Here is a 16,872-nt window from a genome sequence, read left to right on the forward strand (position 1 = left end):
ATTATTCCAGTTTTTTTTTGTTAATTACGTGGATGTCATGTTACAGACGAGTATGGATGTGACTAGTCTTCCGGGTTTTTTTTTCTCTCGTTGGCAATGACTTATATAAGAAAACTAGATTTTGATCCTTGACTGTATATATAAATATTTTGTATGGTCACGTTTAATTATCAGATACAATTCTTAGATATGAATATTAGATTCTTTAGATGAATCTAAAGAAATCTTAGATATGACATAGCGTAAGTTTTTTATTCTTATTCTGATTTAAATTTTTGTTTTTTAATTTTACCCTTTATTATCTCGCCATAAAGTAGAATTTAGTTTTTTAAGGTACACTGAATTATCTCGTGGGGGGGGGGGGTTTGTGGAAGGTTTTATTTATTTACGTCATGACATTCCACCTTGTTATAGAAGTGGCTATTTTGCTCATATTTATAGGTCTTTTTTGGATTCTGAAATAATTAGGAATATTCTATTTTACTGTTTATCGCAAGAGTCGTTAAATTTATTTATTTATATATATATATATATATTTTTTTTTTAAAAGGGTATGCAGGAACTATGGTTAATTTATTTGCTTAGATTTTGATCCTTGACTGTATATATAAATATTTTGTATGGTCACGTTTAATTATCAGATACAATTCTTAGATATGAATATTAGATTCTTTAGATGAATCTAAAGAAATCTTAGATATGACAGCGTCAGTTTTTTATTCTTATTCTGATTTAAATTTTTGTTTTTTAATTTTACCCTTTATTATCTCGCCATAAAGTAGAATTTAGTTTTTTAAGGTACACTGAATTATCTCGTGGGGGGGGGGGGTTGTGGAAGGTTTTATTTATTTACGTCATGACATTCCACCTTGTTATAGAAGTGGCTATTTTGCTCATATTTATAGGTCTTTTTTGGATTCTGAAATAATTAGGAATATTCTATTTTACTGTTTATCGCAAGAGTCGTTAAATTTATTTATTTATATATATATATATATATTTTTTTTTTTAAAGGGTATGCAGGAACTATGGTTAATTTATTTGCTTAAGATTATGCACGTGAAATATAATCACAGTTAAAAATAATTAACCTCGATTATTTCCACCTGCATTGCTTTATGCTTTTGCCAAGCTTGCTTAGGTATTGGGCCAATGATATGCTATAAAACAGAGGAAATAAGCAGATGTATGTATAGTTACTGCATTTTATATATATATATTTTTTTTTATATTAATGAATTTTTACTTTTTTTTTCTTTTCATATTATAGAATTCTTATTATTATTATTTTTTTGAGAAAGTTAGAGTACTACAGCCAATTTTTAGTTTTCTTTTCTTATCTTGCGTGTAAATGAACAAAATAACAAGATGAACAAAATCCTTGTTATTAACTTATTAGTGATGCTTACGGGAATTTCGAGAAGGAGGTAGAGAGTTTGGTATTGTAATTCTCTTGTTGCCTTCTTAACGGAATTTTCTAAATCTTGGTCTAATAATTTGTGTTCAATTTTTGACAAATTTGGCAAACTTTGGGTTTTACAAGGTAACCAAGCTGTTCGGTTTTTCAGGTATCTAGTGGGAGTTTTTATGGTTCTAGTTTTTATATCAAAACTTTCCCCATTCCTCAACTTGGTAAGGTTGGGATAACTTAGGGTTCATTTTAATGGCATGATATTTCTTTTTCAATTTTTGTTAGTTATAAGCAGGTTAGTTAGCTAATTGGCGGTTATCTTGACACTGGTTTCTTCTAGAATCACGTATGACGTGTGTATTAAGGTATTGATTTCTATTTGTTGCCAACCAAATTTTTCTTTTATTTTAAACAGTTCTTCCTTGTCTACAAATTAGAAAAATTACATAAAGGGGGAGGAGAAAAAAGGGTAAAGGGTAAAAGAGGACCGTCAATTTCATAATTTTCCGTAATTCTCAAAATTGAGCCACTATTGGCCAGTAAATTGTACTCTGACTTTAAAAGGTAGGGGGTTTTGAATGTTAATTGGAAGTCCTTGTCGGTGATCTCGGGGCCGTTTTCCATGTACATTATATATTTCTTCAGGAAAGTGGGAATTTGGAGGCTTCGTATGGAATAATTAATGTCCCTTTTCCTTAATATTTGCCGTATTTGTTTCCTGCATAGATCTTTTAGACTGAATTTATTTGAGGTCGTGTGAATTATTTTATAAATCAATTCCTTACGGAAGCATAGCGGGCTAGCTATGTCTAGGAATCTTTCATACACAATGATGTCTTTATCTGGCAAAATTTTTGATCCAAAATTTTCATCATTCAAGTAGAATTTTATTGTCACGTTTCTTAACTCCATATATTGTTCATCATAAATATTATGGGTTGAATTTCTTACGGTTATTGGGTCAAAATTGGCATTGTACCATAAATAGTTTTCATATATTCCCAACAATATATTTTCATTTTCCACTATTTTGTAATTCAAATCTAGTAGTAATTCCAGAAACTTTAAGGAACATAGTATTTTGAAACCTGATTCAAAATACTGCGTGTGCCAAAAATTTTCGCGTATTAAAGATGCTATTAAAGGATACATAGCGGGGGGCATTGCTTTGAGTAGGGCTGCGAAGGTGTATGAAGCATTTTTATGCCTATAATCGTAATCTTTGCTCAATATATCTAGCGAAAAAGAACCGTATAATAGGATTATCATTCCGTGTATAACGAAATCCTGTTTAAGAATGAGGGGAACTTGTAATAAAGAGCTTAAGGTATTATATTCTAAGTTTCTTACTGCATTAGTTATTGCGGATTCAAGGATTGTTTCACGTTATTCATAATCTATTACTGAGAGGTTTGGTAAACTTTGAGTTTTATTTGAAATCCAAAATACTGGTCTCGCAAATCTCAGGTCTTGGTTGGGTTCTAAGGTATCGGTATTACTTAAGGTTCTTCGTCGCGACATTATCCCGGTTAGTACCAGTCACACGTATAAGCAGGCTAACTATCTAATGAGTAATTACCTTTTCAGCCTTGAGTCCTTTTGGTGTTTCGTCTAAAAAATTGTAGATTTTGTTTATTGTTTGAATTTTTTTGTTTTTAATTTACCTTTAAATGCGTCTTTTTTTGCTTCTACCGATTTTTTTCTCTTTAAGAAAATGTTATTTCCCCTTACCGCGTATTCTTGGGACGTTGGATCATACATAAATTTGGCGTAATGTCGGATTTCATCTAGAGGGTGGTGAATTCATTCGTACTTAATACAATTTTAATTTTTTTTCGATCTTATAACGAATTTTAGGTGGCCTACATTTATCAATTAAAAGTAGATTAGTTTGATTTGGGCCCTTGCAAAACCAATAGCTTATATTAAATTTTTGTTGTAATTTTCTTATTAATAGTTGAAGGCTTGTCAAGTTTTTTCCTTTCTTGCTTTTATTTGAATATTTTATTTTTACTTCTCCTCTTGCTGGTTGATATTTAGGGGTATTCGCTAATTTTAAGCCAAATCTATATGTATGAGGTTCAAATTTTGTTAAATCGTAATTGAGGTACCATGTTTCAGCATACACCTCTTTACCATCATTATCTTGAACTAAGATGGCGGCCACGTATATAATGTTTTCCTTGGCATGGATAATTGAAATAAATTCTGTATCTATAATTCCCTTTATCATAGTCAAATAATATTTTTAAAAAAATATTTAAGTGCGATCTTGATACCGCAGGGAGGATAAAGTAGATTTGATGCCAAGTATGAATGTCTGTCAGATATTGCAAGTTATGGCTATATTAATGTCGTTTTTTAGCTATGAGTTAAATTTATTTGAAGTTACTAAATTTATATGATAGTAGGGAGACGAACCAAGAATATGCCTGAAAGGAGTATGACAATTATAAAGTAAATTTGAACAAGTTTGGCTATGACTACAATTTACGAAGACGCTTGTTGTCACCTGACTATTTGTAATAATTTTTTTTTTTATTAAGGTTACTAATGAGTTTTAATTTACTATTATTTGATGGTTGTCTGTATAAGCTTTATGTTTTGTAATATTTTAGTTTTTACGGTAGATAAGGGGACAGCGATTCCTATAGGGCAGGTGTTAGTTATAGTTGTGTTAATAAGCTTTTGCTTTAAAGAATTATTATTATAGTAATAAATTAGTTTTGGGATCTATCACAATACTGAGCCCTTTTTGATGGAGAAGGCCAATTTTTCAATCGGAGTTTATCAAACTTTTCTGAAAGGTATCCTTTTTTATTTATGGATTCTTATTACGGAGTGGTCACTTGGCGAGGAGCAAAAAAAATTAAGTCAACTTTCTTTGAGTCATAACCCGACGCTATCAATAAATACATCGAGCTAAGCCCCAAAAAAAATTGAATCAACTCTCTATTAATCATAACTCAATTTTATCAACAAATAATTATTTTTCTTATACCCTAGGATGATGTTTGCCTATTAACAGTCAACTAAAAAACTTCTGGTTTTCTTTGTATTCTTGATTTTGTAGTAGTCCTGAAGCGTTGATTCCTGGTCGTTATTCTGGTATTGTTTTACGTGTATATTAAATATTTCTTTAAACTTCTGGGGAGTTGGAGATTATCAAGGGTACGGAGAATATTTATTTTTCGAAATAATAGTTAAGCATTAGGAGCTGTTTTTCCAACCCATCTAGCGTTATGTGGCTCTAGCCGCTAACGTTAGTTTATCGGATCAATTCGTAATAAGAAAATGGCAATAAGGAAATTATGGATGACAAACTGGGACACGTTTGTTTCTCGATTACGAATATACAATACTCACACATTTTTTTTTTGTGCGACTACCAACTATTGGCTCACAGGGAATTTTGGATTATAACTTAATTTAGTTTGTTCACTTTTTCACTGGTTGTAACACTGAAGAAGTAGCTTCAAGGAGTCCTCTCAAATAATTACGGAATGGTTTCTTAGCGAAACCAATTAACGATTAGTAAAAAAAAATGACTATTTTATATTTTTTTTCATTTTACACAAGGCTGATAGATTCTTTTATTAAAAATCTAATTTATCTGGTTTTTTGACAACCCGGCCGGATCTTGTTGTTACCTGTTCTTCTTTAGGCTCAGTTTTTTTCTTTGGTTTTGCTAATGATATTAAGTCAAATTTTTTATACTGTTTTTTCAGAAATTTTTGACCTTTTAATTGTGCTTTTTTTGCCTGGGCCGCTGCACTGGGGGGTTTCATTTCTTTTGATTCCTTGAACTTATCTGCGTCAGATTCACTATCCGTATCTGAGGAACTAGTACTTGTTGATTTATCGCCTGGTTCTTTTGAAGAAGAAGAAGTTTGAGACTTTGGCGTTGATCCTGCTTGTGCTTCATAAATTTCTTCTCCTCGCGAAGTAGAGGGTCTACTAATAGATTCGTCCTGTTGATTTCTGGGCTCGGGAGAATTGAAGGATTCTTGAGAGCTTTGGGAAGATTCAAATGTCTTCTTGGGGTACCTCCATTGCTTGAAAGCCATGTCTTCCGGGGGGTGAGGAATTGTTTGCATTAAGGTTTCCTTCCAAGATACCCAGTCCTTTGGTTTTGCCTTTGAGACGGTTATATTGTGATACTGTTGTTCATCAGTAGGTGGATTAGTATAAAATGTACTCTGTCTAGTCTTAATGGGGTAATTAATGATATCCATTGCTTCTCTCAATGTTTGTTTTTGGGGTTGATTGTCCCTTTGTGACTCTATGTCCCCAGGAGTCTGTATAGCCTTATTTAATTCATCGTGTAACGATAAGGGTCTGTCTATTGGTGAAATAGGTTTCACCAAATTGTCGGGGAAACGTTTTGGGGGGTAAGGGGTTGAAATTTTATCTGGAAAAAATTGTGACTTTGCAGAAATCGTATAGTCCAATGGTTCTGACTCCTCACTGGAAGATGAGTCGCCCTTTTTCCGTCTCTGCGTGACGGGGGTACTTTTTGGGGGGAGTAACCATATTCGTCATGGTTAGAAATTCATTAAATTTTTCTTCGTCACTACTGTTTTCAAAATACCCTTGTTTAAAATTAAAAGGTTTAAGCTCACTTAGTCTAGAGCGAGGTGGTTCATTTTCGTCCTCCGAGGTATTTGATGTTGAAGGTTGAGGGGTCCATGTTTCTGTGAATTTTGCCCTTTTTATACGACTAACATGGGTTTTATAGGTTTTTCCCGTTTGTGGTTTTAATAGTTTGAATGTAACGTCATTATCATATTTCTTAATTATTCTATAAGGGCCAGCGTACCTATTAGAAAGCTTCTTGCCTTCCAATTTGGTTTCATTTTTTAAATAAACGCAATCTCCTACTTGAAAATTGAGTTCTCCTTTAACATTTGGGATATTTTTGGCCTCTTGTTGTCTTTTTGAATTTTCTATTTCTTGTTTTACAAGTTTGTAAGTTTTCTTGCCTATAATCTCGAGAATCATTATAATATTGCCTCGATTCTATAATTTCCTTATAAGGGATTCTAAAGTCTCGTCCGAATAATATGTAGAATGGGTTATCACGAATGACCTGGGAGTAAGCGGTATTAATTAGATTTGTTAAATAAGGTAAGGTTTCGTGCCAATCTCTGCGAAATTCTTTCGTATAAATGCTTAAAATATTAGAGAATAGTTTGTGTCTGTTCTCGATCTTCCCGTTGGCCTGGGGGTGATAGGGGGTCGATACCAATTTACTTATTTGAAGAAAAGACATTAAATCCTTAGTTACTTTCGATACGAAATTAGGGCCGTTATCGCTTAATACTGTATTAGGAATACCAAAATTAAGGAATATTTTAGCGAGAGCTTTCGACGTTGTATAGGCGCTTTGATTTTTTAATGGTTTAGCAAAAGTGAAACCAGAAAAGTGATCTATCACTGATAGTACACAGGTGTGTCCTTCATTAGACATGGGTAGTCCTCCGCTAGTACCATATAAATCAAAAGAAACTATATCAAAGGGGAACCGGGCCGTAGGCGTTCTTCCTGTCCCTGGATTAGGGTAGACTTGAGGATTTTTTCTTAAATTACATGTCTCACAACTATTAACGTAATTTTTTAACTTTGTTAAGGCTGAAGCAACGAAATAGTATTGTTTTAATCTATGGGAGGTCTTCTCTATTCCCAAGTGACCTCCTACTTCAGAATGAAAAAATTCAAAAGCGGGTTTTTCCAAAATTTGGGGTAACACTGGTATAATGGTCGTTTGATTTCTTTTATCGTTATCGGTCATTATTTTACATAGTATGTGTTCATCTAAATCGTAATAATAATTATCAATTTCTTTTTTAAAGGATTTCATTTCATTTGGTAGGTCTCTATCATATAAGAAATATTCTATTAGAGCAGCACAAATATTATCTTTCTTTTGATGTATTTTTATATTATTTAAAGATAGTGGGCTGTCTTTGTGTTCTTCTTCTACCAAATTATTGGTCTGCATTTTTAAATTTTTATTTTTCGGAGCATGTTTTTCTTTTATCGTGTTAATTTCTTCATTTTCATTTTCTAAGGGAGCATTATCTGGAAACCTACTAAGATAGTCGCATGGGGCGTTTTGTTTTCCTTTAAGATGTTCAAATTCATAATCTAAATCTTGAATTTTTAATAACCATATCGCGAGGATTCCGGACGGTTTTTTGAAAGTCTGTAGGTATTGAAGACTTTTATGATCGGAACATAGTTTAAATTTTCGTCCAACCAAGTAATGTTTAAATTTTTCTAAATGGTGGATAATCGATAATAATTCAAGTTGTGTCGCAGAATAATTACTTTCTCCAGGTGTAAGAGTACACGAAGCATATGCTATAACTTTTTCTTCCCCGTTTATTATTTGGGAGAGAATCGCCCCAATCCCCTTGGTTGAGGCATCCGTAGTAACAACGAATTGTCCTGTTTAGAAGTCGGGTAAACATAAGATAGGTTCTGAAGTCAAAGCCTTTTTTAAATGATCTAATGAATTTTGAGCTAATTTAGACCACGTGATTTTTTGGGGGTTCCCTCTAGTGAGGTCCGTGAGAGGTTTTGCTACTTGTGCGTAATTTCTTATAAATTTTCGAAAGTAGCTCATTAATCCTAAGATTCCTCGTAATTGTTTAATTGTTTGAGGGGGTTTTATATTTTTAAATGATTCTATCTTTTCAGGGTCTGGGGAAATTTGTCCTTGTGTTACAACTACTCCTAAAAATTTTAGTTTGGTTTGAAAAAGATTTACTTTTTCAGGTCTACATTTTAAATTGCCTTCTCTAAATTTCTCAAACACATTTGCTAGGGTCATCAGATGGCCTTCCGTATCTTTGTCCATGGCTATGACGTCATCAACAAAATGAATTATGTTATTTAGACCTCTTAATAAATGAAGGAGGGGTCTACACAATGCACTTGAACTGGTTTTTAGTCCAAATGGTACTCTTAAGTATTCATAAGAACCACATTCTGATGTTGAAAAAGCTGTTTTAAAAATATCGGCCCCTTTTATTTTTACTTGATGATAACCTTGTGTCAAATCTAGGGAAGTAAATATTTTATTTTTATTTGATATTGAGTCTAGAATTTCGTCTATTCTAGGTAGGGGAAATTTGTCACTTACTACCTGTTTATTTAAAGCTCTATAATCTACCACTAATCTAAGGTCATTATTCTTTTTCGGGACTAAAATAACGGGGGCAGAGTATGGGCTTATGCTTGGCCTTATGATTTGATTTTTTCAAGTTCATGTATTTTGTTTATTAGCCATTCTTTATGTTTATAAGGAATTCTGTATGGTTGTTTTGCAACTGGCGGCCCCGTGGTTTGTATTGCGTGTTCATAAAATGGGATAAGTCCTATGTCGTCTTCAGATGTCGAAAAGACATCTTTATATTCCCATAATAAGTCACATAATTTTTGTTTTAATGATACATCGGTTATGTGACTTAGTTCGAATTTTTCAAGAAATTGGGATCGCGTCAGTGGATATTCTTTGTCAACGTGAACATTGATATTATTCACTAAGTTTTTTTCCAATTTTTTCCAATTATTAATATCGGATTCCGATACTATTTGTATCTCTACTAAACATGTACCTTTTCTTAGGGTAATTAGGTTGTTTTCGTGGGTGTTCGTTACCCAAATATAACCTTCATCCTTTTCGTAATTTATAATTTGTTCTTCGCAAACTGCATTTTTCGGGAGATCTTCCGACGGCGATGCTACCCAAATTTCATTTTTATCATTAACTGGTTCTAACATTTGTGACATTTGGACCCTCTGCATTGATTTAGGGGGAATTTTAGTTTTTCTCACTACGAATCCATAATATTTTTCGTTATGACTTTCTTTTATTGAGTTTAGGATATTATCTTCTGGTTTTTTTCTGGGAGTTTCTATATTCGCTAGTATTTTCCATAAATATGAAATTTCTTGAATTTGTTTTTCTCTATACTCTTCCATGTGGCCTATGTTTTCCTTTACCTTGTTTGCTTGTATGTTATTTATTTCTGATTTGGTTTTTGTCGGATATATAAACTTTGAATTTGCTACATCTAATAATATTTTATTGGCTTTTAAAAAGTTAGCGCCTATTATCGCTTCGTATGGAAAATTTTTACAAACTATAAATCGAGTATAGAAATTTCTGTCATCTTTGCGCAAGGTTAGGTACACAGTGCCTTTTACATCCAGGTCGTGTCCCGTCACACTTGATAAATTGGGACATATATTGCTCATTCGTCGTTTAATATAATTGGGTAATTTGTTAAATACGGATGTATTTATCACATTTACTGTTGCCCCTGAATCTATAAGGGCTGAGAAATAAATATTTCCTGCATTAAAATTTTCAAATACTGGTAACATATTATTATTATTTGCACTTAAAAATGGTATAATCACTGGCAGGGACCTATATATTATTTTGCCACCAAATTTTGGTCCTATGAATTTTGGGGGCTTGAGTCGTTTCCCTGGGGTTCCCAGATTTCGGGTGTAGAGTTTTCATTAGTTCTATTTTGGTTTTCTTGATCATTAATTGAAGTTGAGTTGTTATATGGGTTCCGTCGGCTGATAAAGTTACCTCTTGTATTTCTATTCCAACCATTGTTAGGTTGGTTTGTCCTTCCGCGATACTGATTCGTACTGCGTTGGAAATTTCGGGTTGGATAATTACCTCTTGTTAAAAAGGTGTTCCCTCGATTGCCTCTAGGGGCGTACCCATTATAGTTTGTCCCCCTGGACAAATGGTTGCTCGATCCCCTAAAATTCGGGCGATAATTATTGTTTGTAAAACAATTTCTTGCGATGTGACCTAACCGGTTACAGGTGTAGCACCTTAGTGGTTCGCCATTGGCTTGTGCCAATAACGAACCACCAAGGTTCGAACCACTAAGATTATTGGGGGCAAAGCGTACTTGTCTCGGAGGTGTGGTGGTTCGAACTTGATTTCGAAGCGGTTTAGGCGATGATTCTCTAGAGAAAAATCGCGGAGAGGGATCTCTTGATTTTATAGCTGTTTTACTTTCTACCGCATTTATTGATAGTTTTTGATGCTGCAGGACTATGGAATCAATTTCCACGGCTGTCTCTATCTCCTGAACTGCCAGTTCTAAGTCGTCGATTTTTTTGGAAATTAAGAGACGATACAGTTTTGGGTTGAGTCCCTGTTTAAATGCGTTTAGTATTATTTTTTCATACAATTCCCCTTCACCAGGACCGTATCGCGCTTCTGTTGCGATTCTAATTTTATTTAAATATTCTCTTACGTTCTGGGTCTGTTCGAATTTTACTAACCCATGTTTTAGTTTGTTCAATGAACTAGTATCGATAAATCTTTTTTGAAAAGCCTGTTGCAATAACTTTATTGAGTTAATTGTTGAGGTGGTTTCAGTTCCTACGATATTTTCAATTTGTTTCAAAAATGTCAGAGCCTGTCCTTTTAGTCTTAAGAGTAGCATGTTTTTTAATGCATTTAAGTCAATTTTTGTCATTTCAACAAATTGTCCTAAATGGATGTTGAATTGATCTACATCTGTATCCCCTTCATAATCAGGTAATGATTTTGCAATTTCTACCGAAGTTGCAATAATTTGTTGCGCTTTTAATAATTCATCTTGTTCCTGAGCCATATTTGTTATTTTAATTCATTTTTTTTTTCTTGAAGTTATGCGGCATATAAAATTTTATTTTTCATTTAACATTTATTTATATTTAACTACTGAAGATTTTAATTATTTTAAGATGGGGTACACACAAAAAATACATAAGTAGAAGTAAAATTATACTATACTTAAATAATGTAAAATTAAATGCACTAAAAATAAAAAAATAATTTGTGAATAATCAAATTTGTCTAGGGTAGCAGGTAGTCATGTTGTTAGACATATACAGTTCCTTCAGTGTCTTTTTTGACGACCGCGCCAAATGTTACGGGGGGGTTTCTTATAAAGTTTGTTCGATTTCTTATCTAGTTTTCTGATTGCTTATAAAGTTTACTTGATTTCTTATATAGTTTAAGTTGTTTGTGGTATGGGAGCTTTATAGTTAATGGATATAGATTGGGAGGGTTCTATTGACCAGTCTCTATAACCTTGGAGACGAATTCATTATCATGACGTTTAGGTTTGCCGAGATGGGCAGATTCCCTTGGGAACGTACCAGTAGACAATAGGAACTGTACCTGTACCTTGACTCAAAGACAAACACAATTATTGACAATAATTTTATTTTCTTACTTCATATACAACTTCAGGTAAAACGGCTCCAATAAATGATAGTAGTATAAAGTGCATCAAAGAGTGACTACCAAAAAACTGAATTACACTCCTAACTTTTAGTTCACCTTATATATCCCGAATCAACCCAGATTTCTAAATTAAGCACTGGGTAGACTGACCTCAGAAATGTTGCAACACAACTCTTTTTTTGATTATACAACATATGGCTTAACCTCCTTGCAAAGATTTATTATAACGAGGGTTTTCACCTTCAGTTTGTTGACCAGACCAGATGTAGAAATCTGGTTTCTAATTGGCTTATTCAAAAGTTTGAATCTAATTTTGGTAGTCAAAAAAGTATCGTTTTTTGCTTGAAGGAAGATTTGTACCAAAGGTAAAAAGAATCATTTTTTGCCTGTTATAAAACTTGTACTAAAAAAGCACAAATCCTATGAGATAATTAACTTGCACTTTAAAATCTTTATATGTATAAGAGATTCTTATTTTAAAACTTTCTAAAGTAAATGAATGAGATTTGGTTTTGAGTTCTGAAAGGGGGAGGGGGTTTGATGGTCCATATGTTACAATACCATTAAAGGGTAAACAGTATTGTATCACCAGTATCACACCATATAAGCACATGTTAAGAAAACAATTCCTACTTCATAATATACAGAATAATTTTAGTTGATATATTTTGCAGCAGAAGAACCTTTCTCTTCACTTTTTCCCTTGTTTAACCAGTTTTTCTAAGAAACTCATGGATTTCTTAGAGCCTATATTTTAAGAAATTACATACCCCACCCCCTCATGTGCCAATATAAGCCCAGGATTGAATTCTGAATCTAAATATGACCTTCATTTGCACCATAAATCAGCTTTACCCCCACAATCTGCAAATGTATTCCCTGATTTGGATATGCTTAGGGGTGGGTTCAAAGATCATTTGTTATGCAAATTAAGGTCATAGGCCTATTTAGATTCAAAATTCAATTCTGGGCTTATATTTACACATAAGGGGGTGGGGTGGGGTATATACTCTTAAAATGTAGGTTCTAAGAAATTCATAAATTTCTTCAAAAAAATGGATAAACAAGGAAAGAAGTGAAGATAAAGGTTCTCTTGATGCAAAATATATTAGGCTAACTAGGATTATTGTCTATATTATGAAGTAGGAATTGTTTTCTTAACATGTCTCCTTGTGTGGTGGACTGGTCATACACCTAGGCTATTTCAAATTGTTTATCATGTTTCCTTTATAACTGGCCAACAACCCACCAAAATTCAAGTCAAAGTGAGGAAAAAGCAGACCAAACTTCAAGTTCTATAAGTTTGTTTGCCATATTCAAAAAAAGTTAAGACAGGCTTTAGTAAATAAATAGCCTGTTAGTTGGTTGAATACCCTACAAACCTGGACAGGGTTTTCCAAAACAAATGCGCAAATAGAACAAAGAAGATCTCCATCAATATCTCCAGAAAATCTTGCTGTAGCCTATCTATTCCCATTTCAAATGCTAACTTATAACAAGTTTGATGTTGCCGACGGCTCGCGAGAAAAAGTACCACAAAACGTCCAAAAATTGTACCACAGATAAAAAAAATTGTACCATATCTATTTTTTGCGTCTTGTGATACGGGCAAGACGAAATTTTTTTTTTGCTACGCACAACACGTGGATGATCACAAAATTACAATACAATAAAGAGAACAAAGCATCAGATTTATTCATTCAAAGATATGTGGGATATACTTGAAGCACTTATTATGTTTTAAAAAATATAAAAAGGCATCAAGGAGTATGTTCACTTTATTTGTAAATCAAACATATGAACAACAAAAAATTTACCAATTATTAGTATAGATGCACAATTTTCCCCTGGGTATGTAGGCTTAGTGGAAGGTCACTTATACCTGATCATGTCCCTACTGTTTTTACTTGGTTGAAAAAAATCCAAAGAAAGTTCCTATTGAAAAGGAAAGAGATCAAAAGTGAGATTGAATTTGTCATAGCTTGGAGGTTTGTCCCTTCAACCTGTTTAAAGCAAACAGATTCATAATTGAAGCTTTGTTCATTTCAATCTTAGGGATGATCTACATTTGTTACACTTAATTAAATGGTTGTAAAGGGATACTTTTATTTATTTGTCTTGTTTGTTTTCTACATAATTTTTTAAATCTTTAAATTGATATACATTTCTTACAAATTGATTAGTCATATCATAGTTCCACTTGCAAGTTTTGACCTACTTTGTAACCCTGGTCTCAAAATTGCATATAAATTTATTGAAGCTAGGAAACATAGAATTCCTCTCTGTTTAAAAGAAAATGGATGGACATAGGTAGGTTTTAATACACTAAAGTCCTAGGGCCATGGAAATTAAAACAAAACAATGAAGATTAACTTTAAAATTTTGCACATGACATAAATATAACATTCACAAAGAAAAACCATTCACAAAATTTTATTTTTGTGCTCAGTTGCCAACCTGAGCAATTGCCCTAAATTTTTAAACCTTGCAAAACATTCACCAGCCAATTCTTATGACCTACACTGTTGTAGTTGTCTGTACATCAAAAATTCATTGAAAAGGAAGGACCATGTTACTGGCATTTCTTCCTTTGTACTTATATTTAATGGGTTTAAAAGAAAGCTCCTATGGCTAAGTCAGAAGCCTAGTCAAGAACCAGGTAATCCTTTAGACAGGAAGTGCAATAGGAAGCTAGTGGCCAGTCATCCTATGCTTTTGCATGCCCTTCCTGCTTACTGACCCCAGATTTCTCTAGGTAACCTGTTAAGTTTGGGCCAATTCATGCTAAACTTACAGAGTTACATCACTGACCTTCTTCCCAAACCAAATAAACTGCTAATGCCAGAAATTAAACCTGTGCCCTTTGGATAAAGGATTCTCAACCTAGAGTGCCAGCCACTTAGGAAGGAACACAAATGTCACCAGAGAATAAAAATTATTTGGAAAAAAGAAAATATTGAAAAAAAAACAACTCAAGTCATAGTTGCTCATTGCTGTCCCACAAACAATATGTATTTCATTAAGACAAATAAATTTTTAAACAGGTATCAACAAAACTCCATCAGGGATTGTATTTACTTAAGGTACAATCAGCAATATTAATGCTTAGTTTTGTGATATTCTGGTCTTGAAATAATAAAAAAAGAGAAATTATATGTTCTACTTGTTTTCCACAAGCCCATTTGAGAAAAATCATTTGTAACAACAATATACCCATGGTTGGCTCAGAATCTCTCTAAAATGCTTTAAACAGAAGGAATTTTAAAAACAATTTAACTCATCAGCAAGAAAAATATTAACATAACTCTCTAAACTTGGCACTTTTTAAGACAATTTTTAGCAAAGCAAATGCAAAACTTTAATGGTGTACTATGTCATCTAAAAAAAAACCATTAAAATGTGTCAAATGAATTTTGATGGAAGATGCCTCAAATACTTTCAGTTGAATCTGTGAAAGAAAGGGCCAGGTATTACCTTAAATTACCTTAAATCGCATTTGCCAGCAAGATAAGGTGGTAGATCCTCCTGTAGTTCTTGCTGGTGGTGAGTGATGTAATTATGTTGGCTTAGCTTCACAGTCCAGCCTCCACTCGGCCCTCTCCCAGTCCCTGTCGACTCCAGCCTTGAAGGAGTGGGGAGTCTCAGCTTGGATGGTAGACTTGGATAGGCTATTCCAGAGGGGGACCACCCGAATGGAAAAGAAACCATGTCGTTCCCTTCTTTGACATCCATGCAGGTGAAGCTTAAGACTGTGACCTCTTGAATTGTTAGCCAAAGAGGGGGTGAAGATCTGGTTCAGTCAACCGGATTTGAAAATTTTGCGTGCCATGATCACATCTCCTCTATATCTTCAATAGGTGAGGGTTAGAAGTCTCAGAGATCCTAGGCAATCCTGGTAAGGGACATTATTTAAGCCACAGACCAGTTTGGTTGCTCTCCTTTGGACACTTTCAAGGGCTCTTGTGTCCATTTTATTTTGGGGAAAGGCCAAAGTCAAGCCAAACTCAAGGTGGGGACAGACAAGGGATTTATAAAGTTTTATAACCACACATGACTTTCTGGTTACAAAAGAGCGCTTAATGAGTCCAAGAGCTCGATTAGCTTTTGCAACCTGAGCCTGAGTGTGGCTGTGGAATTTTAAATCTTTGTCCACAATGATGCCTAAGTCTCTTTCCTCAGCAACTGCTTCCAACTGATCACACCCTATATGGTAGGGATGGTGGGGGTTATTGTGCCCTAAGTGCAGTACCTTGCATTTTGTTGCATAAAATGTATTCCTTTACATTTTATACAATATATAAAAAGAAAAACAGTTCAAATTTTTTCACAAAAGAAGAAGCTTGATGTAAAAAAATAAATGTATTTTTAACAGAAAGCAACTGACATCAATGAAATCAAATAAAACAAAAATTCATGGGGAATAAATAATATAAGCCATATATTTAACCTATAATGAGGTGGCATAAAAGATTATTTCTAGAATTAGAAAAAAACCAGTGTTATGGCTTAAAGTTCTGCTCAATCAACAGGAGTTGTCTAAGGCCAGAATAATTAAGAACTAAGGCCAGAGAAAAAGAAACTGATAACCAAAAAATAAGGCACCCAAAAATTTCAGGACCCTTTAGAGGGAAAAGAAGTAGAAGTAGGTACTTCAAAATACCTTCCTGGGACATACTTTAGCCTGCAGACACATCCCTGAAAGTTTCATTTTCCTAACCTAACCTCTTTCAAAGATAGCCAAAAGTTGCTAAAGTAAAATTTTACCCCTACTTTATCTTAAAAATCCAGTTTAAATAGCGATCTCAACAAATATAGACTATATAAAAGGCTATAGGTATTGGCCTAATCATTCTAAATTTTTTTCAACTAAAAATTATAGGATGGTTTAGAAACTAGGCCTGTTTGATATAATAACATTTGACTAGCTCACCAGTGTGATAGCTGCCTCCCTAAGAATCAACCTTTTTAATAACAAAAAAACTTTTCTTCTGACTCCTTATGAAGCTTAGCCTATGCAAGACAGGCCTAGAACACCAAAAACCCTTTAGATACTAAGGAATATGCATAATATTACTTACAGGTCACTGAAAAGCTAAGATTATTTCTATTATTTACAGTTTCCTTGTCTTTTCTCTAGATTTAACGATTTCACATGTTTATCCATTTAAAAAAATATATAGCATTG

The 16,872-nt window shown here is 33.5% G+C and overlaps 2 protein-coding genes across 2 annotated transcripts in view; one reads left to right on the forward strand and one right to left on the reverse strand.

Annotated features, from left to right (window-relative positions):
• Positions 1 to 13,161, reverse strand: part of LOC136031526 (E3 ubiquitin-protein ligase NRDP1-like) — a 37,780-nt gene extending 24,619 nt beyond the window's left edge. Inside the window, exon 1 of the mRNA XM_065711197.1 lies at positions 13,070 to 13,161. The gene's annotated coding sequence lies outside the window, so the exon portion shown is untranslated. The remainder of the gene's footprint in view (positions 1 to 13,069) is intronic.
• Positions 13,162 to 15,563: 2,402 nt separating this feature from the next.
• The window catches only part of LOC136031528 (zinc finger protein on ecdysone puffs-like), a 56,150-nt gene continuing 54,841 nt past the window's right edge, over positions 15,564 to 16,872 (forward strand). The window contains exon 1 of the mRNA XM_065711198.1: positions 15,564 to 15,582. The gene's annotated coding sequence lies outside the window, so the exon portion shown is untranslated. The remainder of the gene's footprint in view (positions 15,583 to 16,872) is intronic.

The sequence above is a fragment of the Artemia franciscana genome, chromosome 9 (assembly GCF_032884065.1).
Source record: "Artemia franciscana chromosome 9, ASM3288406v1, whole genome shotgun sequence".
Classification (NCBI taxonomy): Eukaryota; Metazoa; Arthropoda; class Branchiopoda; order Anostraca; family Artemiidae; genus Artemia; species Artemia franciscana.